Source organism: Acomys russatus, chromosome 23 (assembly GCF_903995435.1).
Source record: "Acomys russatus chromosome 23, mAcoRus1.1, whole genome shotgun sequence".
Taxonomy (NCBI): Eukaryota; Metazoa; Chordata; class Mammalia; order Rodentia; family Muridae; genus Acomys; species Acomys russatus.
Window position 1 is genome coordinate 51814052 of NC_067159.1, and position 6554 is coordinate 51820605.

The following is a 6554-nucleotide window of genomic DNA, read 5'->3' on the forward strand; positions in this document are numbered from 1 at the left end:
AGGCATGATAATTTATTTTCCCCACTGTGTCTATGACAGAACATCAGATAGAAGCAACTTAAAAGAGAAAGGACACTGGCTCATCGTTCCAGAGATATGCTACACATGGTGGGGAAGGCGCGGATGCACAACAGCTTGTGGGTGTCCTGGCAGGAGTGCAGAGCTGCTCTTAGCATATGAACTGACCAGGAACAAATACCAATCTCAGTGTTCACCAGACTTTCTCCGTTTTCCCCCTTTTCTTCAGAGCAGGTCCCCAGACCATGGAACAACTCACGTTTAGGATGGGTTTTACCTCCTCAGTTAGAATTGTTGGGCCCCTCGAAGACCTATCCAGGGGTATGCTTCTCAGGTGATGCTGGACACAATCAAATTGACAATAAGCAGTAATCACCAAGGCCTCTAACACATATGTGGATGGAAATTGTTTTGCTGGCCTGGGCATTGTAACAAATATTGAGGCCACTGGGTCTTTTCCAGCATCCACCATGCTGCTCTATTTCTTCACCTATCATCTTGATGACTGCCTTCTAGGGGAAACGATGAGCTGGTTACTGTTTTCTTACACTATAATTTTCTCTGCCAGAATCCGTGTTTCTTTCATCTGGGCAGAGCTCTGCATCTCACTTTGGCAAATGGAATCCCATCATGCATCTCTGCAGTGCTGTACTGGCCTTAGAATAAAGCTTGCTGCTCAAGCTTGACTCCATTAAAACAGGCTTTTGATGTTAATGGAGCTTAAGGAACTTAGAAAATCTTCTCTCCCCACTGCTTTGCTTTCCAGAATATTGTCTCTCGAAAGACTCAGAAATTCTTAGTGACTTTAATGAATAATTTGACAGTCAAAAGCTTCTGATGATTTTATTGCTCTAATGGATATATCCATGTCTCCCAGAGTTAAGCCTCTTGGCTTTCCCTTAAAAGAATACTATAGGAGAAAATAATTTAAAATGCCAAGTGGATCGGGTTAATATTCTCCAAATATTATCCAATTATTGGATTAAAAATTAGCAACAAATCATAATGCTATTATATACTATTTATAAATTGTGTGTTTGAATCTTTTGGCTGTTGAAAAATCTATATAATTGAATTCTAACATCTAAAATATAATCAGGTTATCCTCATTTCGAGCTGATGCTGCAGATATTGAAATTTAGTGAAATTTTACTGCATCACAATTTTATTGTAAAATAGTTACAGTTAAAATTGTCCATTCAATTTTTTTTAAATATACAGAAGGTATATAAAATTGCATTTTTACTCTCCTTTTGAAAAGTCAGAAAAATCTGTGTTTGGGAAGATTTTCTTTCCAAGGCACTCAGCTGGCACCAAGCAATACCTGGTTCTTATCCGCTCTATTATTCTTTTGGCTTCTCAGAGTCTTCATCATTTTGTATTTTCTCTTAAGCAGGGTTGCCATTTTATTTGTTAATGGTAGTGCTCCAGGCCCTGTAAACAAATAACTATGGAACTACATCTGAAGTAAATGCACAAAGCTGGAATTTCCATACTCGGATCACGTAGGCTCTGATTTTACCATCACAATCAATTGTCCAGCCCCAGGCCATACACCTAATAAGTCACATCCTCTGACGATCACCTAAGCTGTTTGTATCTCTGTAAACAGAGCTTCCAACTAGAACAGCAATTGGTGGTTAAACGATCTTTTCACAGGCATCACCCAAGACCATTGGAAAACACAGATAGTTACTGCTACAATTCATGACAGTAGTAAAATTAAAGTTATAAAGTAGCAACAAGATAATTGTATGACTGAGGATCACCATAACATGGGAAACTATATTAAAGGGTTGCAGCATTAGAAAGGCTGAGAACCACTGAACTAGAACAAAGACCTGCAATTCAATTCTTTTACTTCTCAGACTTATAACCTTACTATTTAATCATGTATGATCTCCAGACCTTGGTTGGATAGTCAGTAAAGCTCTTCAGGCCAGGAATGGTTACATGGCTCTGTGGTATCAGCTGGAAATGAGGGTAGTAGTGACTGTGACTCACAGAGAGAATGAGATGGTGACAAACAGACTCAAAGTTAAATAACCAAAGACAATGTCATAAAGCACGATCAAAAAAATAGAAAGATCATTCTGAGAGATAAGATATCAAATATCAGGATGAGAAAGAGCAAAAATAGATCTTGAGGTGTTACAATTTGATTCCAGTTCCTGATCAGCATCTGCTTCCAATTACAGATGTAATTGTCCAACTATAGATGCAATTAATTGTATAACCACATATGTCACACCTGCGCCACCATGCCTTTCCTGCCACTAGGTTTTCCCCACCATGAATAGTATTATTCCTGCCTAAATTGTAATTCAAAGTAAACTCATCCCGTCTTAAGTTGCTTTTTGTGAGGTATTTGGTCACCACAATGAGAAAAGTGATTAATACGAGCCCTGGACAGGAAGATGTCAACAAGACGTGTTCCAGTTGTTCTAGGTACATTCATTCTCCATGCATCTTTTCTTCTCTGCCAGCACAACCCAGAAAAGTTAGTTGGCGATTGCTTCCCAAAAGGCCCACAAGCATTTGAATTGAAAGAATAAATCAGAGTTTGTGAGAGTGACTGAGGAGAGCCAACCTGTTTACTGAACAGCAATAATATTCAACCATTAACTCCCACTCTCAGTTGGAAGAGTAACAACGTGAGCCCCAGGGCACACAACTACCATTAGGTATAGCATCATTGGTCTACATGCTTTCTTATATGTCTTAATTTTCTTCCTTTTGGCATAATGTAAAACTGTAAAGTAACTACCTTTGAGATCATAGAGGAGCTGTTTTATAAACTTTGGAATTTATATTATATTAACATGTGTGCTGTTTTGTGAAAATAATCAGTTATGTTACAAAACAGAAAAAAAATGTCACGATGGTCTCTTTCCAAATATATTGCTGAAATTACTATTAATAATACCATGACAAGATAATTAACACCTGCACAACATTTCTCATTTAAAGAGTACTTTAGAAATATTAATTGTGTAACCTCTTCAACACCCCACTCTACAGCTAGATAAACCAAATCAGAGGTTAAGTGATTTATCAAAAGGAAAAATATTTTGCCCAAAATTTAACAACATGCCGTCAATATCTCTGTCTTAACCTTAGACCAGGGAGAGATCTCTTTTTTCCCTGACTATCTGGGATCAAGGGGTTGAGCATGGCATTACTATAATACTCTACCAGCAGTCACGGTGACAGTCAACAGTCAACCTGCTGAATCGTATTCAGATGCCCTAATAGAAAATCAGTGAGCTTGATGATTAATTAAAACCTGACACTTCTTCATTTTTTTTTCAATTTGTAGACACAAAAGATATTATGCACATATTTGTTGGTACCAGATGCTGCTGTCCCTCGAAATCAGTGAAGTCAGGACAATGGTGGCATTGGGGAGGGAGGAAGAAGGTAGATGAGAACACGCAGAGTTCCCAGCCAGCTGTGAGGCTAACCTACCCCATCGTTTCAGATGACGTCATTTGTGAAAGGGTAGACATTTGAAATTACTATATTTCCCTCTTGGTATTATAAAACACTTTTCCCCCAGACTTTAAAATAGGCACATTTTATTGTTTTCAAAGAGTGTTTGAGCCCCATTTCCTAGAAGCTCAAAATGGTCACAAGTCCAATGACTGCAAGTGCTATATGATGAGACCTGACTCAATGCACAAAACAAATAACACCACCCTGAATGTGGTGGTATCCACATTACTAAAACGTACAGCAGGGAATGATTAAAGAATATCTAGGCCCACCCAATACACATAGGGACATGCTACTGTGCATGCACACATGCACGTGCATCCACGGCACATACACCTGGGGCCAGAGAGACAGATACAAAGAGACAGAGGAGACAGAGATTTGAAAAAGGCACAGATAGAAATTCTAGAAACCCAAGGGAAGCCAGATGGTAAGTCAAACAGCACAATTAACTGCTTAAAAGATAAAGAAACAGCAAATATATATGAACTAATTCAAAGTAGAACTAAAAAAATTAGCAAAAACAAGTAGTCATATAAATCAAGAGACATTTCTATAGATAAAGAGGCCTAAGTGTAAGATTGTAGATCATTGTGGGTGCAGGTTTGGACAATGTGCTGTGCTCCAGTTACATCCTGCCTCTCTGCTTCCTGTCCACCATAAGAGGGACTAGCAGCTCTGTTCTGTTCTGCTCAGACATGGAGAAAGGTGACTATGAACAGATGCTTTCAGGAAAAGAAAGCTTTCTTACTATTAACTTGCTTATGTCATGAAGTTTGTCACACTGACAACATTCTTACAGGAAATTTCAAAAAAGGGGATTTTCATACAATATGATGGGGCATTACTTAAATAAATGTTTACCATAATGGTTGAAATACACCATTAGTCTAATGCAAAGGACCCACATACTTTGGATGAACATAAAAGAACTTCATTCTATTTCCAATGTCTTGACACTATGTAGCAACAAAATGATAGTAAACTTAAAGGAAAGAGAGAGAAAAAAAAGTGGTGTCTAAATACACTAAAATAAATGACATAAACACATATTTTGATTTGTCTAATGAAGAAAGGTTAGCCTAGAATATTATGTCCACTGATGTGACATTTAAAGATTGACAGAACGATAAAGATTTTTACAAAAGAAAAATCAGAGCTACTTCAGAGAAAAGCAGAAGTCATATATTTTAGATGTAGAAGAAAGGATTACAGATGGATAGTCTCAGACTACTGGTCAGTAAAGGCATTGGTGAATAACAAATATAATTACAATATAGATAATATTCACTTATAAGTGAGTACATACCCTGTGTGTCTTTCTGGGCCTGGGTTACTTCACTCTTGATTATCTTTTCAAGTTCCACCCATTTGTCTACAAATTTCATTTTCCTTGTTTTTAATACCTGAGTACTATCCTATTATATGAATGTGTTGCATTTTCTTCATCTATTCTTTGGCTGAGGGGCATCTGGATTGTTTCCAGTCTCTGGCTATTACAAATAAAGGATCTGTGAAAGAACTGAGAAGGTATCCTTGTGGAATTGTTGAGCATCTTTTGGGTATACGCTCCTGGGAGCAGTACAGCTGTGTCTTGAGGTACATCTATTCACAATTTTGTGAAAAACTTCCGGATTGATTTCCAAAGTATTTGTACAAGTTTGCACTCCAATCAGCAATTGAGGAGTGTTCTCCTTTCTCCACATCCTCACCAGCGCATGTTGTCACTTGAGTTTTTTATCTTAGCCATTCTGACTGATGTAAGATGGAATCTCAGTCACTTTGATTTGCATTTCCCTGATGACTAAGGACACTGGATATTTCTTTTAAGTGCTTGTAGGCCATTAGAGAGTTCTCTGTTGTGAATTCACTTTTTGATTGGTTTGTTTCATTTGTTGGTTTCTAATTTCTTGAGTTCTTTATATTTTTCGAATTTTAGCCCTTTATCAGAGGTAGGGTTGGTGAAGATCTTTTCCAGTCTTTAGGCTGTTGCTTCATCCTCTTGACAGTGTCCTTTGATGCACAGAAGCTTTTCAGTTACAAGAGTCCCATTTATTAATTATTGATCATAGGGACTGAGCTGTTAGTGTTCTATTCAGGAAGTTGCTTCCTGTACCAATGCTTTCAAGGCCATTCCTCACTTTCTGTTCTATTAGACTTTAAGTATGTGGTTTTCTGTTGAGGTCTTTGATCCACTTGAACTTGAGTTTTGTGCAGAGTGATAAATGGATCTATTTGCATTTTAGTATATGTAGACATCCAGTTAGTCCAGCACCATTTGTTGAAGATGCTGACTTTTTTCCGTTGTATGTTTTGACTTCTTTGTCAAGAATCAAGTGCCTGTAGGTGTGTGGGTTTATTTCTGGGTCTTTGATTCAATTCCACTGATAGTAGCAAGGGTCATGAAGACAGAAGAAGTTAGACATGATTCCTAATGGCGGGAGTGGGACACCAACCCACATAAAAATTGTCAACCCCAAATTTACACCACCTACAAGATGTGTAGGGATTAAAACAGAACAGAGACTGAGGGAATGTCCATCCAACCTGAGACCCATGCCCACAGTAAAGAGCCAAGCCCTGACACTATTAATGATTCTGTGCTATTGTTGCACACAGGAGCCTAGAATAGCCGTCCTCTGAGAGGCTTTACTCAGCATTAGATGGAAACAGAAGCTGATACTCACATTGTTGGCCTCTTTTTATTCTAGAGACTTCAAGGGTGTTTTGGAATTATTAGTATGAGATCTCTCCAATTTCATTATGGAGGCAGTTAGTGCTATGGACTGTCCTATTAGCACTGTTGTCGTTGTGTCCTATAATTTTAGGTATATTGCACCTTCATTTTTCTTTTTTTTTTTTTTTTTTTTTTTTTTTTTTTTTTTTTTTTTATTAATTTATCTTGTTACATCTCAATGTTTATCCCATCCCTTGTATCCTCCCATTCCTCCCCCCCCCCATTTTCCCATTATTTCCCCTCCTCTATGACTTTTCCTGAGGGGGATTACGTCCCCTATATATTCTCATAGGGTATCAAGTCT